We start from the raw sequence: 26,326 nt of genomic DNA on the forward strand, positions 1-26,326 counted from the left end.
CGACTTGTTGCAAAAGGTTACTCGCAGATTGCAAGAGTAAATTATCAAGAAACATTTTCTCCCGTTGTGCGCTCCATAACTGTTCGTATGCTTTTGGCTTTTGCAACACTATTTGATCTAGAAATTCACCAAATGGATGTTAAAACGGCTTTTCTCAATGGAGATCTTGAAGAAGAAATCTATATGGAGAAACTTGAAGGTTTTATGATTGTAGGAAAGGAGCATCTTGTATTCCAGCTTCATCGTGCATTATATGGAATGAATCAAGCCTCTCGTGCTTGGTATATTAAGATTGATCAGTTCCTCACATCTAAAGGTTTTGTTGCATGTTTTGTTGACCCGAATCTTTACATCAAAAGGAAGGACAAATGTTTTATTATTCTTGCTCTATATGTTGATGATACTATTCTTGTGTCAAATAAGATTGCTTTCTTGGATGCTATGAAGAAGCTTTTATCGACTGCATTTGAAATGGTGGATCTTGGTGAGATACATTCTTGTTTGGATATTCAAGTTCAACGACATCGACAACAAGGTATTCTTCTTCATCACCACCAGACAAAGTTTATTAATGATATTGTTAAGAAGTTTGGGTTGACAAATGCGCACTCTACCAACACTCCCATTCTTTCGAGCTCTACCAAGGGTACATCTACAACATGCAATAAAGAATCAACCATTCATCAATCTTTTGCTAATCTTGTTGGTTGTGTTCAATTTATTGGTTTAAACACAAGACCATATACTTTATTTGTAGCTAAATTTTTGGGATAGTATCATTCTTCCCCTTCCACTATTCATTGGAGTGCTGTAAAACGTATTCTTAAGTACCTCAAGGGTACTAAGGAGTTTGGTCTTATTTATCGTCATCGAGAGGATTCTTCTTTATCTTCTTCAACTTCTCTTGACCTTATTGGATATACAGATGCTGATTGGGCAAGTTCACATTTATCCATGCGATCTACAAGTGGAAATTGTTTCTTTGTAAATGGATGTTTGGTTTCTTAGTCCAGCAAGAAACAACGATGTGTTGCGGTTTCTACAACAACTGAGGCCGAATATGTTGCTTCATCATTAGCAGCTCGCGAGCTAGTTTGGCTTCGATAACTACTTGCAGATTTGGGACATCCTTCATCATCTAGTACACCTCTTCGATGCGACAACCAAAGTGCTATTAGTCTTACCAAGACTATATACAACATAGTAAATCAAAGCATATTTCTATTCATTATCATTATGTTCGACATGAAGTCAAGAAAGGTTCCATTATGGTGAAGCATTGTCCCAGTGATCAAATGGTTGCAGACATCTTCACAAAAGCTCTTAGTGAAGCTTGCTTTAGTTCATTAAGACATGCACTTGGTATTGTTCCAAGTTCTTGTCTCACTGATTGAGGCATGTATCATTGTATTCAAGAAAACTTTATAGTAAATCATTTTTGTATCGTAGGTATGTGTAGGGGCTCGAGTTCTTCTAATTTGAACAAGTTCATGTATCAAATCATCACTTGTGCAAAGAATTCAATCAAGTATATAAACAATGAAACAACTTATCTTCCTTGTTGTTGCTACGCATCCATAGCTCTGATACGATGTTGAGAGAGAGAGAGAGTACGAGAGAGATACAGAAGACATGCTCCCAAAGAATGATTCATATTGATGTAGAGTTAGTATATATAGGTGAGACCCAACTCAAGTGAGAGATGATATATATATTGTAAAACAACCTCTGTCATTCACCAATTCGTGATGACGAGATGAAATGAATGACACAAGAAAGTGAAAAGGAGGCATCAACAGCTATAAAAGAGTATCAACGGCTTCTAATTTTTGAAATACGATGGGATGCATATGTGGATTGTAATGTAAGTGTCTTTTATTGAATTTTATGATGAATCTTTCATTCTTATTATGGAAAATGATTAGAAATGGTTGAATATGCTTTAATATATTTGAATATATTGAAAATTAAAATTGAAAAACTCGCAATACGAGATTTAATTTAAAAATGATAATTTCATGGGTTTTTATAGTTCAAATGGTGTTCCTATGGAGTTGTATTAAATACTAAATCACAATCCACATAAGCTTCAAAAATTTAAAAATAAAAAATAGTATTTAATAAAAAATAGATGATAAAAAATCATGAAAAATAAAAATTTTGATAGAAACAATTAGTTTTCATGCGTTAATTTTAAAATAAATTAGGTATTTATGTGTGGATATATTGTGACGGTAGGGTATGTATATTTTTCTTAGTCTACCTCCATCTTTATATGAAAGCGTGTGTTTATTGCTTTTCTACATGAAAAAATGACATGAAACACCCTCTTAAATTGATGCATGATTGCAAAATCTAATGGTGTCGTGACGTTGCGCCTCCACCATTGCAAACCTGAGGGCAGAGTTTTTCACTAGGAATTTGAACTCATTAGTTAACCTCATTAGGAATTTCTTTTCCATTGTGTGTTGAGATGAAAAGCTCAACACCTGCGAACATTGATGATGGATTGCTTGGCTAGATGAGTCTGCACGTCTACACTTAGCACGTTGGTGGTCATTATGATACTCACATGGCCATTGACTTATCACTTATTATATTTAGTTTGTTACACCTACCTACACAGCTGGCAAAGATATAGTGCCAGATTAGTGTAGTCTGTTATGCACTGTTTGACTTAGTAGGCCGCTTTCCTTTATGTTGTATCTTATCTATACTTTTGAACATTGTATATTGTGTGGAAGAAGAAGAAAAAATTAGTAAGAAAATGTTTTGGCCTCCATCACTCTTTTTGCGTTTTTGAGTGAGCTTCCTCTTGTGTAGAGAGTGTGTGTTTGGTGCAGCAGCTCAAGCAAGTCCCCCCACCACATGATTCTTGACATAGTATCAGAGCCACGCCACTGAGAGAGGCTTATTTTGAAGGTTGAAGTGAAGGAGAAGAAGCAAGGTTCGAGCAAGCAAGCAACGGGTAAGAAGCTCTCCCATTATTCCACACTCTCTCTTGGATAGTGCATATGGAGGCACTAGAAGCAAGGTAGAGTGAAAATCTCAGATTGCTGTGATATTTGGTGTGCGAGGAGAGTAGTGTATATTCTGCAGTCAACAGTTTCAAGGTACACTGTGATTTCGGTTGTATTTACCGAAAGTGAGTGCACATGTTATAGATTTTAAATCTATAATTTTTTAGGTATTTTTGAGGAAGCAAACATAAGGTTTATCTACAAACAAGTTGCACATTGCATGTATGATTGAGAAATTAGTGAAAAAGGTTGCTGGATATATTGCTATGCACTTGTTGTGAAAGGCTGCAAAAGACTAGCTTGCTGTGTTGTATCTTTTCTTGTGATAATGGCAGAGAACAGTGAAAATCCCATTATATAAGTAGCTTGACAAGAATAACTACCCTTCATGGAAGTTCCGTGTGACGAACTTCCTCATTGGAAAGGGCCTTTATGAGTTTGTTTTAGGTGAAGAAAAGGAGGAGAGTTGGGTATCCCTCCCAACTGCATATGCATTAAAGGCATGGAAAGAGTGGAATGCAAGAGAAAAAAAGGTAATGTACTGGCTATCTGCAGTCATTGATAATACTATGCTGGAATATATCAAGAATGCAGAAACTTCACATGCAGCTTGGACAATTTTTGAGAACATGTTTTCAGTAAATACAAAGGCACGAAAGATTCAACTCAAGAAAGAGTTAAATACATTGAAGAAAGGAAAAATTTCTATCAATGAGTATGTATTGAATGTGAGGAGCATTGCAAATGCTTAAGCAGCGATTGACGAAATTCCTGACGATGATGATTTGGTTTCATCCACTTTGAGTGGACTCAATAATGAGAAGGCATGGAAATGATTTGTTACTTCAGTATATGTACGGAAGCCATTTCTAGATTTTGATGAGTTGGTCTCTCTCATGATTACCGAAGAGATCAATATGCAAGGTGACTCGTCTGAAAGAAATGGTGAACAGGTCCAAGCATTTTACTCAAGTTCAAGAAAGGGATGTCATAGATCCTCTTCGAGAGGCCCTGGTATGGGACGTGCTAGCGATAACCAGCAAAACAGATTCAATCAGCAATTTGGTGAAATGCAAGTTTCAGGAGACTAAGGAAAGTTTAGAGGTAGGGGGAGCTCTAGAGGAAGAGGTGGATGGCAGAATAGAGGTTCTGGAAATTCTGCTATTGTTTGCCATTATTGTGGCAAGACAGGCCATATTGCAGTTTATTATTATGCTAAGAAGGATGATATTCGCAGTGGTAAATTGCAGCAAAGAAACTATGCATCGTCTTCACAACAGAATGAAGACAAAAATGAGCACTTGTTTGTTATGCAGCATATGATGAAGGCAGTTACAGGAAAGGGGACACATGATGATGTATGGTATGTTGATTCATTTGCATCTAATCATATGACCAGTCATGTTGAATGGTTTGGAGAGATGCAGGACTTACAAAATCTAGGTTATATGTAGACATGTGATGATTCATGCCACCCTATTTCACACATTGGAAAGGTTCCCTTGTCCTTGCATGATGGCTAGACAAAGAGTCTGATAGATGTATTACATGTGTCATCAATCACAAAGAATCTAGTGTATGTTGGCCAAATGGTAGAGTAGGGGTTGTAGGTCTGATTCAATGCAAAAGGTTTTTTAGTAGAAGACTTTAATGATAAGTGTAGGTTGGTCACAAAAGGAAGTAGAGTTGACCACACGTTCACTTTAGATCATGGAATTCCTACAATGGATGTTGCTATGTATGCTAAAGAAAAAGGAGTAGTTGCAAATATTGAAATATGGCATAAACGTATTGGACATGAAAATGTGCAAATGTTGAAATTAATGCAGTCTAGACGATTGATTATAAGGTTTCCTTCTTTTAGAGTTGTAGAATTGCATAAAGTTTGTGACGCATGCCAATTTGGTAAGCAGGCCAGACAACCCTTTTCGCATGACACAGAAGTGAGCAAAAGCATACTTGATGTAGTGCATACAAATGTTTGGGGGCCTACACAAAATGTTTCTCTTGGTGATAACAAATAGTTTGTCACATTTATTGATGACTATTCAAGGAAGCTATGGGTATAATTCATGAAGGAAAAGAGTGATGTATTTGAGCACTTCAAATCTTTCAAGGCAGCTGTTGAAATAGAAACAAGCTTGAAAGTGAAGTGCTTGAGATCAGATGGAGGGGGAGAGTACTTCTCTAATGAGTTTAGTGCCTTCTTGAGGACTCGTGGGATATAAAGGCAATTTATCTGCAGGTATACCCCACAACAAAATGGGATTGTAGAAAGAAAAAATAGGCATATTACAAAAGTTGCACGGGCATTAATGGTTGAAAAGAATATGCCAAATCATTTTTGGTTTGAAGCTGTCCTCCATACTACTGTCTATATTATGAACAGAACCCCCATAGCTCCAGTTCATGGGATGACTCCTGAAGAATGCATTACTGGCAAGAAGCTTGAGACATATCACACTTGAAGGTATTTGGATGTGTTGCATATGTTCATGTGCTAGATGAGCTACAAAAGAAGCTTGATCCAAAGGCTGAAAAATATATATTTTATTGGACACTCTTTAAATCAGAAAGGGTGACGTTGTTATAACCCTTTCACACGTGAGGTCAGAGTGAGCAATGATGTTATTTTTTATAAGATGAACAGTTGGTATTCACTTGCTAGTGATGTATTAGATGATGATAATGATCAAGATGACTATGTGCAAAAAGAAAAGCAATAATCACAGAGTATTAGTGGACCAAAAACATCATCTGATAGTACACCTACATTGAGCCCTTGGTCTAGGAGACTAAGGAGTATCCCCACATCTTCAGATGTATCTATAAGTGTTGCAGGCAAAGACAAAGGAAAGAAGAAAGTGTTGGATGGTAATGATGCATCTACTAGTCATTTGGGGATTGATGGAGATTTTAGTAGTTCAGAGAGTTCGGATGATGAGCTTAGTATTCCTTCAGTTAGGACACTAGGTGTACAGAGAGCTCATAGTAATATAAAGGCTCCATTAAGCGATCCAGTGTTATGCACGTCTAGCAGGGTTAGATACCTTATTAAAAGATTTGAATTTGAAGGTTATGCAGCTCACCATTATGCTTATATGATGAAACTAGTTGAGAATGTTGAGCCTGCTTGTTTTGAGGATGTTGTTGGTCATGCTCATTGACTGCATTGGAAGCTAATAAGACTTGGGATTTGGTACCCTTGCATAAGGGTAAGAAAGCTATTGGCTGTAAGTGGGTTTACAAAGTCAAGCATAATGCAAATGGTTTAGTTAGTTGGTATAAGGCTAGGGTGGTTACAAAAGGCAATGCTCAAACATATGGCATAGATTATAAAGAGACATTCCATCTAGTTGCTAGGATGGCAACTGTTATGTATGTGATTGCCTAGGCACCATCCAAAGGTTCGAGTTTGCAGAAAATGGATGTTTAGAATGCCTTTTTGCATGGTGAATCGCAAGAAGAAGTGTATATGGAGAAACTAGCAAGTTATGAGGATTTAGAGCATCCCACATATGTGTGCACGTAAAAGAAGGTGCTCTATGGGTTGAAGCACGCACATAGAGCATGGTCTGACAAGATTGGAGACTATCTTGTCAATAATGGATTTTGTATTTCTGATGCTATGATCACTCACTTTATGTGAGAAAGGGAGATGCAGGTTTGGTCATCATAGTCATCTATGTGGATGACTTGATTATTACAACTGATAGTGACAATGGAATTGCTGAAGTTAAGGACTTCTTGAAGAAGTTTGAGATGAAGGATTTGGGTGAGATGAGATACTTTCTTGGTATTGAGGTGATCAGATGCAATGATGGTATATGGCTATCACAAAGGCAGTATGGCTTGGATAGGTTATCCAAGTATGGTATGATAGCATGTAAGACTCTTTCAATACCATTGGGGAAAAATGTGAAGTTGAGTGCCGATGTTGGAGATGAGATAGAAGACCCTACTATGTTCATGAGGATGGTAGGGAGTTTGATTTACATGACTATCACATGGCCAAACTTGAGCTATGTTGTCCGCCTTGTCAGTCTGTTTATGAAGATGCCTAGAAAGCCTCATTTGGATATAGTTAGACATATATTGAGATATGTGAAGTCCACTTTACATAATGGATTATTTTATCATGCAGGTAAGGATGTATTGGTCTTTGGATACACAGATGTATATTGGGATGGTAGCATGTCAAACGGAAGGTCTACTAGTGGATTCACATTTTCCCTTGGTAATGCAATAGTTACATGAAGCAACAAACAGCAACCTACAGTTGCTTTATTGAGTACGGACGCTAAGTATAGAGGTGTTGCTATGGCAACATGTGAGGTGGTATGGTTGCAAAAGTTATTAGGTGATTTGGATGTGCAGGGAGATGGTCCAGTTGTCATTCATTTTGACAACATGAACAGCATAGAGTTAGCTAGGAATCCAGTGTTCCATGCTAGGACAAAACACATTGAGATGCACTACCACTTTGTGAGAGAGAAGGTACTTGCAGGAGAAATTGACTTGGTATATGTCAGCACACAATATTAGATAGCTGACATTTTCACAAAGGCATTGGGTGCAGAGAAGCTTTGAAAACTTCTGAAGCTTACTTGGAGTTGCAGAGATAGAGTTGAGCTTGAAAGGGAGTGTTGAGATGGTAAGCTCAACATGTGCGGACATTGATGATGGAGCGCTTGGCTAGATGATTCCCCACATCTACACTTAGCACGTTGGTGGTCATTACGATACTCACATGGCCACTCACTTATCACTTATTATATTTAGTTTGTTACACCTACCTATAGTTGGCAAAGATATAGCACCAATCGATTAGTGTAGTCTGTTATGCACTGTTTGACTTAGTAGGCCACTTTCCTTTATGTTTTATCTTATCTATACTTTGTGAAAATTGTATAGTGTATGGAAGAAGATGAACAAGTTAGCAAGAAAACGTTTTGGCCTCCATCTCTCTTCTTGTGTTCTTGAGTGAGCTTCCTCTTGTGTATACAATGTGTGTTTGGCGCAGCAGCTCAAGCAAGTCCCCCCACCACACGATTCTTGACATTGTGCGTATCTTTTCATTTGTCATTCAATTTGAATTGTTAGTTTGAAATTTTGATTGCTCGTTCCATCCTTTATTTTTTATGTTCACGTTGAGTAGTACTTAGGCACAAATAACCCGTGTATATGTCTGAGGCCTTCACCACGCCCTCGTCATGTAAGACAAAAGGAGTTTGAGGATGATAGGGCATATCTCTTATTATTACTGCGTTGCCACAAATCATGCCATCAAGATTGCCCAAAATTTTTCACGAGAAGATTTCTGTGCTCCCTGTTCCCAGAAGTATCACTTTGGCATGATTTTTTTGTAGCACTACCTAACCTATGTGGTTACTGAGGCCACACTTTACTTTGTGGCAGCTATTGGTAATGTAAGAGTTGCTTTGTTTATGGAGTTGAAAGAATGTACTACTAGCAGTTGAAGAAGAGAGGAAAGCATGATGAGGTAGCACAAGATACTAAGGTTTTAAGTGTATATAGAGGAGGGTACAAAGAAGCTAGATGCATTAAAGGTTTTTAAGGGTATGAGAGCAGAGTTTTGAGCTTGGGATGTGCCTAAAATTTGCCAAAAAATCCAGAATTTAGGGGAAAAATATTCAACATCGAAGGTGGCCTTGGACGATTTTAAGCACCAAGTGAAATACGACTTTTAAAAGGCACCCGAGCGACACTTGTTGATTTTTGATAATTTTTCAGACTATCGTGTGGGTTGTCGAGAGTTGCCAGCCAATGCGGGATGTCAAGTCGGAAGCCCAGGATTTTTCAGAGCTCGATTTGGAGCCCGAACGAGGAAATGGCCAAGGAACCGTTCAAGATGCGAAGAGGTGGACAAATCTTGGGCCAAATGGGCTATTGAACTTTGGGATCCCAACATTTTAATGTAGCATGAAACTTTCATGCAAGAGATGGAGAAAAAACGTAGGGAGAGGAGGCACCAGGATGCGCCGAAAAATGCGCCTCCTCTCTCATCATGGCATAGGGGTTGCATACAACCCACCCAATTGATCATGGGCCTTGATTCCCTCATGTCTGTTGATCATTTCGCCGCCCTTTGCCCGAGCAATGGTGGCCTGGATGGAGAATTCTGATTTTAGTCTTTCTCTCTCCTCCCTCTCTCTCCCCTAAGGGGCTGTTCTTGTGTGCAAGAGAAAAATGAAGAATGGTGAAGGAAAGCTTGTCCGGTTGGAATCGGATTGCTTCCGAATCAATGTAGACATGAAGATTGCTGATCTTGAAGATGCTGGACATTGAATGAGGACTGACCCGCAGTCCCGTAGCAAAACCGAGATCCCGAGACACAAAGCCTAGGCACTAATTCAGTTTTTATGAAGAAAAAATGAGTTTTTATGCTATTTGGTTGATGAAATATTGTTCCCATGGGCTGATTATGCATCATGATGTTGTTTGCTATGAGTTTTATCAGTTTATGCTTATAAAATCAGAAAATCATAAGTGATATGGCTGAAATTAATGGTATAAAACTCGTAAAATACGCGTTTAAGGGGTAAAATGGGGGTTTTTTGCAAAATAAAGGGGAAATATGATACATAACATCAATAAAACCTGAAATTTTGTTGTCAAGAAACCTAAGCGCCATAGCCCACAATCAATCTTAATTTTTAGTCATTTTTTATTGAAGAAAATAGAGGAAAATACCAAAAAATGGTGAAAAATGGGTTTTAAATGGGAGAAAATTAGGAAACGATTAAAAAAAAATCCAAAAAATCACATAAGTGTTTGTGCAATGTATAATGAAGGTATAGCATGAGGTTGGCCTCAGTTTACCCTCATTTCTATGTTTCTATCTGTGTTTATCGCTTTCTCTATAAAGAGATACACATAAAATGACTCTTTTACCTATCAACGAATGCAAAACACTAAAGGGTAGGGTGAGAGGGGAGTTTGAGCGTCAAAGTATAATCTTAAACCTGATTTATGTGTTGCATCATGCCTTTAGGACATTGTTTTAAAATAAAGAAAAAGGCAGCATAAGCGTAAGGATCGGTGTCTCTTCTTGTTTCAATACATAAACATTAGTATGGAAATCATGAAAAGATTGGTTTCGCACGATGCACAATGCTAATTTTCTTTTGTTTATGCACTAAAACATTCACATTATGCACTATGCATGGTTCATGGTATCAAAGGAAAAGCTCTTGGATTGCATAGCAATTGTTTTCTTAGGATTTTGACCCATGAATGAGAGTGTGAGGTTATCCCTTGCCTTAGGATAGAGGGTTATTTCCTAAGGGACTGTTAAGTGAGGACACATGGTATATCTCCTGGAAATACGAGAAATATGAAAGAGAGGAGTTTGTGTTCGTTTGTGTTATATGTTGAGCAGTGCATCACAGAGCCAATCCCTGCGATGTAGGAGAGCTGTAGTGGGGCCGCGGTGTTTCTACGGTGAGGTTGCCTCCATATGTGTGTGATCGTGGCATTGCCAATAAGTATGGGTTCTTCCTCTGAGGAGTTTAAGGAGAACATCAGACTATAAACTATAAACGCATGAATTAAGCTTTCGGGCAGTTTGTCCTTTAACATTAGACTAACGCTCCTAGTCCGCGAGGCCGTGAGGGTGTTTGTGTGTCATGAGCATGAGGTCCGGCTAGTGCCATAGCCAGTGCCGGCCCATTTGAGATCCCATTAGTGGTGCATCTGTCAGGAGCTGCCTATAAGTGGTGGTTCTCAAATCTAGGGTTCCTAGGGACCAAAAGAAAGTTGGTTTATGTCCTCTGACAAAGACCGTCAAGCCGAAATACAAAAAGTAAAACGTGCTGAGAGGGCTAGATGGCGGTTAGAGATTGTAAGTCGATATTCTCCTCAAAGGAGTAGCTCGATATGCATAAGAGGCAGTGGTCTTAGTAACCCAACTGCTCCACATAGTCCGTTAGGTGCAGGAGGAAGCGTAAGTTCTTCCTCTCTTCCACCAAGTCTACCCACTTCAAGTGGGGGTGTGATTCCGTCTGTTCAAACTCCCATTGCTAATTCGATTGTCACCATGGCACAACCCATTGCAATTCCTATAGGGACGCCGAATTTACTAGCTTAAGGAGTTCCCTTGCCCATTTTTAATGGGTTAGCTGAAGAGGATGCGAAATTTTACATTTGTGAGTTCCAAAGATTGATGTTCAATTATCGCATCCAAGATGAGGGACATCTCATAATGTTCTTCAATATGACATTAAAAGGAAGGGCTACGATATGGTATCACACCATAGAGTCTGGAACCATAACCACAATTGATCAATTTTATGCAGCTTTCTGAGGAGAATATGCCCCTGAAAGAGATGGCCAATATTGGTTGTGTGTCTTGAATGTAACACGCCAAGACCCTCATGAGAATGTGAAAGCATATGCCAAGAAGCTTAAGGAAGTGTTTCGTAAGTTACAAACTTACACTACAAGATATAGACCTTATAGCGACGTTTAAAGCGACGAAAATACAAACAACAAAATTTTCCCCCGTCGTCGCAAAAAGCGTCGTTATTGACGACGCCATAGAATCATCGCTATATGCCTCGGTATATGCGTCGCTATATACGTCGCTATTTACGTCGCAAATGCGACGCATATAACGACGCATATAGCGACGGTTTGACAATTTGCGACGCTGATAGCGACGACAATAGCGATGCGTGCAGTAAATTTGCGACGCAAATAGCGATGGTAACAGAGAAAAAAAAAATTTGTGGCAGGGCAGCTTGCTGTATGAGAGCCATACAAAATAGTTTCTGCACTGCTGCATACAAAGCGTTTGCAAACAAAAAGAATGTATACTGAAATCATAAAACTGATAGATGAAATAAATACATGATATCGCATAAAATGCGATTGGTACAATCATAAAACAATATCACTAATACATAGAAAATGTCTACATAGATCGGGCGACTAAAAACTAAAGGTATGTGAGCGCTAAGGATCCAAGGGCGAGCTACAAATCGTCGTCCCCCGAAAGCTCTTCCTGCTGTAAAGGAGCATCAAATGGATTCTGCAGAAAAAGAAACAACATATCAATCCACCATACAATAATGCATTCAAATATCTCATGGTAACTATGGACATGAAAGATGAGTGACTTACTGGGCCGCCGCGTCTGTACAATTGGTCGATCAATGATCTGAGACCGTGCCTCTCTGCATATCGAGTCCCAAGGCCTTGCGGATCGCGATTTGTAATGGAGTGCTGCAAAGAAAACAAAATGCTAACTGTTAGAAACATGATTGTCAGTACAAATAATATCTCAAAAAAATAAATAAGCAAAACAAAAGAGAAACTTACAAAGTCCTCCAAATATGTCCTGTGGCCGCCACTCCCAAGATGATGTACCGATCCGGCCTCGATTCGTGCCCTCGCCGCCTCCCGCTGCTGACTCCAATGTCTTGGCGAATTTGTAGCCTCCTCCCTCAGTCGGCGCCAGTCATCTGCATCTAACCACTCGGGCTTTGGAGCCCCACTCTTGATTGCCTTGCGTGCGTCGGATCGTCTATGTGACATATATGCACGCAAGGCAATCACACTTTGGACATGTCTCCATAGTCTCGTATTCATCTCGAAACAATATGCAGTTGTTGATACATGCATGGATGTTATTGTAGTCCATGCCAAGCTTCCGTAAAACATGTCGTGCATCATCACGAGACTCAGGCATGGTGTTTGCAGGTGGCAATATATGATATTTCAATAACCTGAAAAAATCATAAAACACCTTGAAAAATCCAACCATGTTTGCAATAATACTGTTTAAATAAAAAACAATGAAGTCTGTGTGTAAGGTACCTGAATAACTCAGTCACACTCGTATCGCTCCAACCGTATTTTGCTTGCACACTTAAGAGTGCAAGCAATGTCTTCAACCAAGATACTCGGCACCCATCATATAATGGTATGGATGCTTCCTCTCTAAGCGGGTCAGATGTCTCAACATCCATGGGAATCAATGCATCGATCATTGCCTCTATCTCAGGCTCCAAGATTGTAGGCAAGTCGGGAAGGTTGTCTGTCTCCTCTGGCATTGACGATATAGATGGGCCTTGCGAGTGGTCGATTGGCTCCTGCCATCCATCCATCGCACGTCCACGAACTCTTCTAATTGGCCGCAAAGGGTGCACTCCCCCTTGGGTCGAGACATCACCCCCCTGGATACAAAATTTGCCAACAAGACCCAATCTTATTGTGTATGGTTTTCAATTAGCTTGAGAGTACAATGCATGAAAAAAGCTAACTTCAAATTACTGTTTGCTGAAAATCTGCAATCGCCTGATCAATGATCTCAGATTGAAACTCGCCAAATCGTCGTACGTGTTCTATAGACAATCGGCGTTTTCGTCTAATTGCCAACTTGCATTGAGAGCAAGGGCATGGGACACGCTGATTAAGATACGACTCGCGGTCTTGAACAATAGGACCTTCTTCGTTTGCCATCTTATCTACATTATAGCAAACGAGGCTTAAATGGATAGCTTTATGGAGATGTACGTCAAGTTGCAAGTTGACCATAAACCTTGCATTGTATATAGTAGTCGAGAGATTTTCCGATGTTATTTCTCGGCCTTGTATCATGCTCAACGATTTGTTTGTCCCTGTAGATAATTTTTTGTTATATCTCGGCTTTGAGTATAAGTAATCCATTTTAAAATTAATGCGCGCCATCTATGAAATTTTATAACTATAGTAATAAAATTTATTTCAACCAATTTTACTCATAGTCATAAGACCTGAGAGAAATTATCCTATACTCAATTTAAGGGTTTCTTCTTCTATAACAATAATTTTGGGTTAATTTTGATGAAGTACGTGGCCGTATGCAAAGCACATTGCATACCATTATCAATACGTATATTATCTTAAATTTCCTTCCCTTCCCTCTCCCTCTCTTTCTCTCCCTCTTCCTCTCTTCCTCTCTTTCTCTCACCCTCTCCCTCACCCTCTCGTTCTCTTTCTCTCCCACTCTCATTTCCTCCCTCCTCCTCCCTCTCCCTCTCCCTCCCTCTTTCTCCCTCTTTCTCCCTCTCCCTCTCCCTCGCTCCCTCTCCCTCCCCCTTCCTCTTTCTCTCCCTCTCTCATTTCCTTCCCCTCCCCCTCCCTCTCCCTCTCCCTCTCCCTCTCCCTCTCCCTCTCCCTCTCCCTCTCCCTCTCTTTCTCTTTTTCTCCCTCTCCCTCTCTATCTCTCTTTCTCTCTCATTTCCTAAACAAGCAAAAAATAAAGTGATTTAAACATCCTCCAAGCAAAAGGGAGAGGGAGAGATACAATGCACTCTCCCTCTCTTTCTCTTTCTATCCCTCTCTCATTTCCTTCCCCTTCCTCTCCCTCTCACTCTCTTTCTCTCTCATTTCCTCTCCTAAACAAGCAAAAAATAAAGTGATTTAAACATTAAACAAGCAAAAGGGAGAGGGAGGGAGAGAGAGAATGCACTCTCCCTCCTTCTCCCTCTCTTTCTCTTTCTCTCCCTCTCCTATTTCCTCCCCCTCCCTCTCCCTCTCCCTCTATTTCTCTTTCTCTTTCTTTCTCTTTCTTTCCCTCTCCCTCTCCCTCTCCCTCTCTTTCTCTCTTTCTCTCTTACTCTCTCGTTTCCTCTCCTAAACAAGCAAAGAAGAAAGTAATTTAAACATTAAACAAGCAAAAGGGAGAGAGAGAGAGAGAATGCACTCTCACTCTCTTTCTCTCCCTCTCCCTCTCTTTCTCTCCCTCTCTCTCCCTCTCCCTCTCCTTCTCTTTCTTTTCCTCTCCTAAACAAACAAAAATAAACTATTAAAACCTTCAACAAGTAAAAGAAAGAGAGAGGGAGACTCACCAATGAGATATGGCGAGCGTGGGCGGCTTCTCTTTGCAACGAGGGCTCCTCCTCTCCTTCGCGAACAACGACGGTGGCGGTGGCGGCTGCGGCGGTGGCGGCAAGTCTCTTTCTCCTCTTCTCTCACAAAGCCTTGGCTTTCTCCCTCGCTCTCGCTCTCGAAAGGCGAAGAAAAGAAAATGAAAACGGCGCTCTGGTTTCGGCCGCGCTTTTTTTCCCTGCGGCGTCGCTATTTGCGTCGCAAATTGCGGCGTCGCAATTGGCGTCGCTATATGCGTCGCTATTTGCGTCGCATTTGCGACGCAAATAGCGACGCATACGTCGCATATAGCGACGCCAATAGCGACGCCTATAGCGACGCCAATATCCGCCGTCGCTAATCGGCATCGCTATTGCCCCATTCCCTTGTAGTGTTAGATTCATATTCCGTCGGCGGCTGCCCAATTGCAATACTTCTTGCATGGGTTGGATTTTAATATTCAAGTGCAATTGAGCAGTGTGGCTTTGGCTGATATAGACACCGCTATTACGTGAGCAGAGGGAGTAGAAGCACGATTACAAATAGCCTACTCCTCTCGAATGAATGTTAATGCCGGTTTAGTACGTGGAGGCAATCTACCATTGACGAACGGAAGTCAAGGGATGACTATGACTAGCCATTATGGGAGAGGAAGTATGGTTCAGAATGTACCGTTGCTGCCAGCTCCTCCCAGTGTGACTATGCCTATGGCAAGTCAGTTGGCTCCACCAAATGTTGGAGGCCAAGTTTTGAATTCTAATGTTGTTCTGGTGGGTCAACAACCAGTTCCAAATCAGATTGTTAGGCCAATGGAACAACGGGTAGACGATCGAGGCTATGAGTCGAGTGCATCTAATGTCCTTAGCGAAGTTAAGGATATGATGAAGCATTATACCGACATGATTTCCAAACAATGTCGACAAATAGCTGTCGACGTTAATTTCTTGAAGAAGTAGCAGAATCTGATAGGGAGTCAACGCCCTAAAGAGGGTGGACCCTCAAGATTCAGTTGTAAGTGGTGTGGTGGACAACATTTCCCTAGAAACTGTCCAAATTTTAAATGTGATATTTGTGGGAAGTCGGGCCACTTAGCTGCTACCTGTTGGAGTAAGATTAGTTCCCTCCAGCAAGGGAGTAAAGAGCCAGGCCCTGTTAATCATAGAGCATAAGGAAATAACTTGCAGCAGAATGATGTACCAAGACAAATATTGCAGAGAAAAAACACCACTATAGAAGAGTTGCCACAAGGCAATGGAGTCAGCCTTATTGAGGCTGTACGAGTCAATGACCTTGAAACCTCTAACTTAAGAGCCGTGCCAAGAGGCCAAAAGGTTAAAGAGGTTGACAAAGATAAGAAAAATCGGTTGAGAGAAACCCTAAGCAAGGGGACAAGGGGACGCAAGTCCAGAGTCCTAGCATGGAAGCTGGACCGCTAAGGCCCGTTGATAAGAAAGTCGATCCTAAGAAGGATGAGGAAGTGCCAAGAAAGAAGGCAAGAGCTACGAAAGAAGCACGAAAGCCGATCCAAAGACCAAAAGAGAGGATGGTTTGGCGAGAAAAGAGAGCTTTGGCTAACTATCAAGACTTTGATTTGGCAAGTTCTCTTTGCAAAGTCAAACCAGATGTAAGCCTCTTGCAATTGATTAAATTATCTCCAGGAGTACGCAAGGAATTTAAGAAGATCATGCGTATTGGTTATATTGTAGAGCCTTTGGGCATAGCACGAGTAGGGGAAGATTGGTTTGATCATGCTGAAAAGAATTGCCCTAGGGTTCCAGCTTATGTGGATGGAATATTGGTGGAGCATGCTATTGTAGACACTGGATCCTTCGTCAATATCATGAGCTCAGAGTTGATGGAGAGGTTGGGTCTAGGCATCCAAAAGGACAGCTCCACCCTTCTTAGAATGGTTGATGATAGTCTAAGACAACCAGAAGGTTGTGTTACTAGAGTCCACGTTACGATTGCAAGTGTAGAATGCTTCTTGGACTTTAGGGTGATAAGATTTGAAGGATGTCCTAGCTATCGAGTCTTGCCAGGAAGGCCGTGGATCTTACGAATAGACTGTCAAGTTGATATACTCACCGGTCGAGTGGTTCCAGGTAGAGGTGCTAACCGATGCTTACCCTGAGTCTCCTCAGAGTGAGAGAGTTTTTTTATCTTCTACTGAATTAGAAACAACAGACGATCCATCTGGTAGTGAGACATCATCCAGTGATGAATCTAAAGAGGGGTCCACTACAAAGGATATCTATCAGATAACTCTAAATGAGCCAATAGAGCCTCAAGATAGGATAAGAGACGCGGATGTGATTGAGTTAAACCTTGGCACATCGAATGATTTACGGTCAATTAAATTAGGTTCCATGCTCAGTTCAGCAGAAAGGGAGGACTATGTGTCCTTGATTCAAGAATTCCGTGATATCTTTTCTTGGAGTTATGATGAGCTGAGAGGTATTTCTCCCAGCCTGGCCATTCATACTATTCCTGTAAAAGAAGGCAATCGTCATGTGCGTCAGAAAGTAAGGCGTATGCCTTTTGAATTGAGGGACAGGTTGTTTAAGGAGTTACAGAAGTTACGAAAAGCTGGTTTAATATTTCCTGTGCAACACACAGAATGGTGTTCACCACTTGTTATCAGGAAGAAGAAAAACAACCAGATCCGACTATGTGTGGATTTTAGAGAGATGAATAAGCAGACAGTCAAGGATTACTACCCGTTGCCATTTATTGAGCAGATTTTGGATCAATTAGCAAGTAGGGAAATATATTCGTTCATGGATTGCTTTGCGGGATATAACCAAATGGTAATTGTAGACGAGGACAAGTTAAAAACAACTTTTATTACTGTCTTTAGTACTTTTGCGTACCATGTGATGGCCTTTGGTTTGTGCAATGCACCTGGATCGTGGCAACGAACAGCAAACAAGACCTTTGGTGACATCTCCCGAGATGAGTTGAAAGTATTTATTCATGACCTGGGGGCAGCCACGATAAGGGAAAGGATGTTGATTATTTTAAGAAAGTGCTTTGAGTGCTGCAGACAATTTTGTATCGCTCTTAACCCACGGAAGTATGTCTTTGGAGTACCTTATGGGCTATTGCTAGGCCATGTGGTCAGTTTAGTAGGGATCGCAAACTGACCCTAAAAAGATCAAGGTTATAGTTGCTATGAGTCCACCACGCACTCCAAAAGAGGTTTATAGCTTTCTCTCATCATCGATAGGGTACTATCAGAGGTTTATAAATGCCTTGGCAGAGAGAACATTGCCATTAACGAACTTATTATCCTTTAGCTGTCTTTTTGAATGGAGCAACCCTTGTAAGGTAGCTTTTGAGGATGTGAAATAGGAGTAAAAGCACCCTTTTAAAAGCACCTAAAAGAGGCGAGATGTTTTACATATTTTCAGTAGCCACCATGCATAGTATAAGCTGTTGTTTAGCCCAAATCTGGGAGGAAAAGTGGTATCATCTGATAGCTTTTGCTAGTCGAAAATTGGGCATTTTAGAGATTAATTATACCTACATGGAGAAGTTGTGTCTTGCGATGGTCTTTGGGACTAAGAAATTCATGCACTACATCCTCTATGAAAAGGTAGTGTTCTATACGAAGGCGGAAGGGCTTAGATTGCTTATGAACAAGCTACAACTGCCTGACCATTTGGCAAAGTGGTTAATCACTTTGTAGGAGTTCGATTATGAGATTAAGAGTAAGCCACCGAGGTTGCAGGGTATTGTGGAATTCCTTGGGGATTTTGGGGAGCCGAAAGAGACTTTGGCTAAAGGAAGTGATATCTAGGCAATGTTTAAAATTGATACAGCTTCCATCCCATCTTGGTATGTTGCTATTACGCATTATCTATCAACTGGAGAGACTAGAGATGGTCTATCAAAGTCAGAAAAGAGGAAAATCAAACAACAGGCTTTGAAGTTTTCCTTGATAGTAGCAGGGACACTATATGGGCAAGGAGTTGATGATATTTACCGCCGATGTGTGATGCTTGATGAGGTTCCTTTCATCTTGGAAGTGTGCCATGACTCTGCATGTGGAGGGCACTTCGCGGGATGGTTGAGGTGCAGAAAGCTTTACGAGTTGGATATTGGTGGCCGTCCATCTTCCAAGATTCCTTTGAGTATGTTAAGAGATGTGATACTTGTCAAAGACATGACAGCAGAGAGAATAGGAAACGGCCACTTACGTCTATCATGGCTATCCTTCCATTTGAGAAGTGGGGCATTGATTTTGTGGGTCCTATTACCCCATCGTCTACTTCTCAAAAGAGGTATATTATAGTAGCCACTGATTATTTTACAAAATGGTCAGAAGCGCAGGCGACGAGGCAGGACAATGAAAAAGAGACTGCAAGTTTCCTTTTAGAGCATATTATCTGCCATTTCGATCCGTCGAAAGAATTAGTGTCGGACCGTGAAACCCATTTTTTGAATAAAGTGATCAAAAGCTTGACTGAAGCTTGGCAAATCAAGCGTAATAAAATGACCCCTTATAATCCGCAAGCAAATGGACAAGTCGAAAGTACTAATAAGAAGCTTGTGGGGATCTTATCTAAAATAGTCTCTGAGAAGAAACTAGACTGGGACAGGAAGTTGTATGTGGCAATATGGGCGTATAATACAACATTCAAGTGAGCTACCGGCCATGCTCCATTTAAATTGGTTTATGGAGAAGAGTGTGTATTACCCGTTGAAATTGAGTTTCCAACCATACGGTTTGCAATTAACCACACTTTGGGAGATGAGGATTCTCTTTTTGAACGTTTCACGACCATAGCCCACCTGGATGAACTAAAATTGCAGAGCTTATTACACCAAGAGGTAGCTAAATGTCGGATGAAGCAATTGCACGACCTTAGAGAGAAGAAGTATACCTTTAAAATAGGGCAATTAGTTCTATATTATGATGCATGTAGGTAGCTGTTTCCAGGGAAGCTGGAACCTAAATGGGATAGCCCCTACAAGATTGTTAGGCTGGGGAAAAATAGGTCTACAGCTCTATTAGCTGATCTACAAGGAGTAGAGTTTAAAAATAAGGTTAATCTTATTAAGATTAAACCTTATTATTTCTAAGTATGCTAATACAGAAAATGCATTGCAGGTCCATGCTGGGGCTGATTTGAGACCTGCAAAAGAGCTTAAAAGCTGCTTGATGGATCGGTTAATCCCTTATTTGGAGCACCCATATCTGGAGCAGAGATACCATCAGGGGAAACTCATCTGGTGGAGCAAAGGATACAAAGTGATTGAGCAAGAAGACGGAACCTTTGTGTGGGAGATCAAAGTCTTCTGCCATCACTGCTTACGACTGTTGACAAGTATCCCTGTTGAGTTCAATGAAGAAGGTGGGATGGAGCTGTCAGTTCATCTTCTTAACATGCTAAACTTTGACTATCATAATTACAAATAGAGGAGTTCGTGATGGCAGGCTATGTAAACCCATTGTGGACGTATACATTATATTTTAACGGAGCATCTAGGGGCCCTAATAAAAAAGGGAGTGTTGGATTAGAAATCCGAGATCCTCGACGTAGAGTTACGATGAAGTTAGTTATTTATCTCGGGGTAGGATTCACTAACAATATGGCGGAGTATAAAGCCTTGATTATGGGACTGCATATTACCAAGCAAGGTGGTATTCAGCGGTTGTTAGTAAAAGGGGATTTCCAATTGATCTTGAATTAGCTAGATGGGACATACACAATGCGGAATCCCATTCTTTGTATGTATCATCGAACTGCCATGACCCTACTTGAGGAGTTTGAGAGAGTGTCTTTTTAGTTGATTCCACATTACTAGAATCAGTTTGCGGATTCACTGGAAAATCTTGCTTATGAAGAAGACCTTTTCTTCAACTGTGGTCCTAGTTTGGATGTTGTGATCAATGATGAAACAGGACCCGGTCACTTGTGGGGAATGTTATCAGAGCATGCAATATATGGCAGACGATGGTTGATATGGGTGATGCAAAGAGTAGCCGAGACCAATCTACCGTTATTATCCTGGACCCATAGGCTGATTAGACAACATGTTATGCATACACCTCTTGCTATATATGCAGGAGGGATGGGTCATAACCTTATGCATTTAGTTTAGGGTTGCAAGCCTTGTGGTTTTCCTCCTTGGAAAGGAGCCCATTATTGTATATCTGTATTATTTCAGGGAGGGATATGTAGGTGCTATTCTGTTTTATTTCGTTAGGCCAAGAGGGCTAGTTTTGCGAGGTTTTGAATGTTTTATTTCGTAAGGCCAAGAGGGCCGATCAAGTTTTGTAGTGAAGTGCTTTATTTCATTAGGCCAAGAGGGCCAGTCATCTGTTTAGTGCAGGTATGGTTAATGGTTTCTTGTTTTAGTTCTGTGCTAGACAGGTTGGGAAGACAAGCTTGGAAGGAGCCTTTTGTTGTGCGGAAGCTTCTCGTGGCCCTATCCAGGTGATATTTCTCCTTTATGAGTACCGTGTTTTGTGCTATATGCGTTTGTGTACTTGTAGGGGATTTTCTTTTCTTGTTGGGGACCGGCATCCAAGGCATGAAGTCCCGGGCTTAGGTTAAGTATGTTTGAAGGGAGGTCTAAGTAGTCGTTGCCTCCTGTAAAGACATTGTCAAGCATTGAAAGACCTGTTTTAGACAGTAGTCCTAGTGACCCTGTTTTGCTAGCTTGCTAGGCAGCCGTTCTAGGAGTTCTTGTTAGTTGTGAGGCAGTTAGAGAAGCCTGCTAGAAGAAAAATAATGATGCTAGGGGAAAAGAAACCCTGAATATCTTAAAGGCAATCAATATATACAAAGGTGTGTAAAAAGGGGTTCTAACCCCTATAAAAATCGAAAAGAAAAGAAAGGAAAATTTATAAGCAGTTGATCATCGCCTAGCGAAGGCCTGGTAGGTTCCTAGGGACGAATCAGACCGGGGCCGATGCCTTGTCTTCCTAGGGGTGGCATCTTGCTGGAAAAGAAGAAAGTCAGGAAGGTTGGAGCAAAAATAAAAGTGAGCATCAGAAAAGGATTAAGTGTCGCCTTGCGAGGGCTTGGAAGGTTCTTGGGTACCCAGACAGGACCTGAGGCCGATGCCCTATTCTCCTTGGGTCACTACGCTCAGTTCCCTCCTTTTTTACATGCTCGAGTATGGAAAAATAAAAACCTAAAAGAAGAAATGTGCTGAAAGAAAATACTCCTTGATCAGGCTATAGGAGTCCTCACCTAGTAGGAGCTCCTGGTTGTGTTATCCTAAGTTAGGTAGGTAGTTCAGACCCCCACTTAGGGCAACCTCTTTGAAAGTTCTTTTTAGTCTGGCCGTATTGGAGCAGTTGGTTAGTGACTAGCTTTGGACCTTCTATCAGATTATGCTAGGCCTACTCCTTGTGGATGTCATGCCTTGGTTTTGTCAGGGAGTAGGGTGAGCATTGTGATGTGTTTTAGTATATGTCTATTTTGTATCAGCTTGATGCTTCCTTTGGTTGTTTTGTGCAGATCTCTTGTGGGATTCAACGGGTTGAGTCACCCTATCCCGTGGTCGCCAATGAGAGTGGAGTTTTGAGCTCGGAATGTGCCTAAAATTTGCCAAAAAATTTGGAATTTAGGGAAAAAATATTCAACATCGAAGGCGGCGGCTCCAACTAGGACAATTTTAAGCACCAAGTGAAATACAACTTTTAAAAGGAGCCCGAGCGACACTTGTTGATTTTTAATAAATTTTCAGACTGCCGTGCGGGTTTTCAGGAGTTGTCAGCTAATGCGGGATGTCAAGCCGGACGCCCAGGATTTTTCAGAGCTCGATTTGGAGCCCGGACAAGGAAATGGCCAAGGAACCGGTCAAGATGCGAAGAGGTGCTTGGGCCAAATGGGCTAGTGACCTTTGGGAGCCCAACATTTTAATGTAGCATGAAACTTTCATGCAAGAGATGGAGAAAAAATGTGGGGAGAGGAGGCATCAGGATGCGCCGAAAAATGCGCCTCCTCCTCTCTCATCATGGCATGGGTTTGCATACAACCCACCCAATTGATCATGGGCCTTGATTTCCTCCTGTCTGCTGATCATTTCGCCGCCCTTCACCCAAGCAATGGTAGCCTAGATGGAGAATTCTGATTTTAGTCTTTCTGTCTCCTCCCTCTCTCTCCCCTAAGGGGATGTTCTTGTGTAAAAGAGGAAAATGAAGAATGGTGAAGGAAAGCTTGTTCGGTTGGAACTGGATTGCTTCCGGATCAATGTAGACATAAAGATTGCTGATCTTGAAGATGCTTGACATTGAATGAGGGCTGACCCGCAGTCCTATAGCAAAACCGAGATCCCGAGACACAAAGGCTAGGCGGTAATTCAATTTTTATGAAGAAAAAATGAGTTTTTATGCTATTTGGTTGATGAAATATTGTTCCCATGGGCTGATTATGCATCATGATATTGTTTGCTATGACTTTTATCAGTTTATGCTTAGAAAATCAGAAAATCATAAGTGATATGGCTGAAATTAAAGGTATAAAACCCGTAAAACACGCGTTTAAGGGGTAAAATGGGGGTTTTTTTGCAAAATAAATGGGAAATATGAGTCATAACATCAATAAAACCTGAAATTTTGCTATCAAGAAACCTAAGAGCCACAGCCCACAATCAATCTTAATTTCTAGTCATTTTTTATTGAAGAAAATACCAAAAAATGGTGAAAAATGAGTTTTAAATGGGAGAAAATTAAGAAACGATTTAAAAAAATTCCAAAAAATCACATAAGTATTTGTGCAATGTATAATGAAGGTAGAGCATGAGGTTGGCCTTGGTTTATCCTCGTTTCTATGTTTCTATTCGTGTTTATCGTTTTCTCTATAAAGAAATACACATAAAATGACTCTTTCACCTATCAACGAATGCAAAACACTAAACAGTAGGGTGAGAGGGGAGTTTGAGTGTCAAAGTATAATCTTAAACCTGATTTATGTGTTGCATCATGCCTTTAGGACATTGTTTTAAAATAAAGGAAAAGGCAGCATGAGCGTAAGGCTCGGTGTCTCTCCTCGTTTCAATACATAAATGTTAGTATGGAAATGATGAAAAGATTGGTTTCACACGATGCACAATGTTGATTTTCTTTTGTTTATGCACTAAACCATTCACATTATGCACTATGCATGGTTCATGGTATCAAAGGAAAATCCCCTAGACTTCATAGCAATTGTTTTCTTAGGATTTTGACCCACGATTGAGAGTGTGAGGTTATCCCTTGCCATAGGATAGAGGGTCGGTTTCCTAAGGGACTGTTAAGTGAGGACACATGGTATATCTCCTAGAAATATGAGAAATATGAAAGAGAGGAGTTTGTATTCGTTTGTGTTATATGTTGAGCAGCGCATCAAAGGGCCAATCCCTGCAATGTAGAAGAGCTGCAGTGCGGTCGCGGTGTTTCTACAGTGAGATTGCCTCCATATATGTGTGATCGTGGCATTGCCAATAAGTATGGGTTCTCCCTTTGAGGAGTTTAAGGGAAACGTCGGACTATAAACTATAAACGCATCAATTAAGCTTCAGGGTAGTTTGTCCTTTAACATTAGACTGACGCTCCTGGTCCGCGAGGCCATGAGGGTGTTTGTGTGTCATGAGCATGAGGTTCGGCTAGTGCCATTGCCAGTGCAAGTCCATTTGAGGTCCCATCAGGGTATATATGCATGTTGGGATGAGGATGGAAAATAAAAAAAGCCTGAAGTGAACGAGAAGATTTTTTTATTAAAAGTATATGAAAAGGTGAGAACTATGCTTTGTCTTTTTTGGGTGGTTATTGTTAGATATTCTCAATGCCTCCATTATGAGGAGAAAACACATGTGAGCTTGGATATTCATTGAGTCCTGACTTGTATGTCAGATGAGGTTTATGTGACTAGATTGCAAAAAGGTCACCATTGTGGGTCTAATCTTTGGGTTAGACAGAGTAGTTAAGCTGGTAAACGGAATATTAGCACGAACACCTAGAAACAAGTATCTAGCAACATGCTAGCAAATAGAATCAATACAAGTGTAAAGAAGCTACAAGGGATACCAACCACTAATGCCCTCACAGTGAAGCAAGAAAAGGAGAATAATGGCAAGAAGGTAATGTCACTAAAGATTGTTCTTACAATAAGAACACCCAACATGTGGGAGATTTATATTTTTCTACTAAGACAAAGCCTTTGGTCCAAGGTAAGGTGGCCCAATCAGGCCACCCCCACCTAAGGGCTTCTTCTCTAGCCTCATGGTGAAAACTTCCTAGTTTATCCAAGTAATGGGGGAACTACAAGAAGTGATATTTGAGGAGGGGGAACTAGTGTCTTCTTATGAGGAAATATTAGATCATTTAGCTTGAGGATTTCTTTTTTATTGGTACTTCTTGGGTGTAATTTTGTTTCACATCCTTGCATGAAATCCAATACTAGTATTTGGGAGGTGCTTTGCAAGCCTAGTCCTCCATGTGATTAGTGGCTTTGAAATAGGTTTTGCTTCTACATTGAGTAATCTCTCAAATGTTGTGTATGATTGATGAGAATTATATGGGCTTCTTGGACTTTTAGCAACTCTTATTTGACTATCCTAGACATTGGTAAGTGTTCATATGTGGGGAGTTGTTTCTTCATCCCATGCATTGACTTGAGGAGTCTTCCTTGTGCTATTCATCATCCACATCTTTTCTATGCATAGAAGTAGGACATCCATGGATGTAGAATTTTGTTAATACCTTTTTATCATTTTAATAATGTTTTACTCATAACATTTATTAAGCATCAAGAGGGCTTTTAAATTTATGCATATTGATGTATAAAGGTTCCTTAGGGTATCTCTCATAAGGTTCCTCTTAGGTCTTGTCCTCTCAAGACTCTCCCCAATTGTATCCTATATATAAGGGAAACTGGTGCACAGATCGGACGCCGTATGTGCGCGTAGTGAGAGTTAGAAGGTCCTCAAGAACAAAAGAACTCTACTTTTTACACAAAAACCAATGAAGAAAGCTTGCACGACATGAACAAGAGGCCAATTGGGTGCAATCTCCCCCCATGCCTTGTGTGAGTGCTCCATAAAGCATGTATTTAATATATTATTCATCTTCAAGCTCAAATAATAGCCCAATTTACAAAATAGCACGCTTTAGCTTTTGAGTTTGGTTTTGTGCCAATAAAGAATTAAAGCTAATGGGCGCCCAAGAAGTCAGACGGTACCCAATATACAATGTCCAATACAAATATTTAAATCGTACGTCCATGTGCATAAAAAAATAATAAATAAATATCAAGCGCTTTAATAAATAAGTACAACAAAATATAGGCGCCATGCCTAAGATACGCGCCCATAAAAAATTGACGATAATTTGAATACACGCTATCCTTCAATGCTTCCCACTGCCACCGTTGCTTTCTCTGCACATTAAGTGAAGCATTCACAATTGTTAGAAAAATAATACAATTAAATCGACA

Source organism: Lygodium microphyllum, chromosome 21 (genome assembly GCF_053477565.2).
Source record: "Lygodium microphyllum isolate KBCC chromosome 21, Lygodium_microphyllum_v1.1.10, whole genome shotgun sequence".
Taxonomy (NCBI): Eukaryota; Viridiplantae; Streptophyta; class Polypodiopsida; order Schizaeales; family Lygodiaceae; genus Lygodium; species Lygodium microphyllum.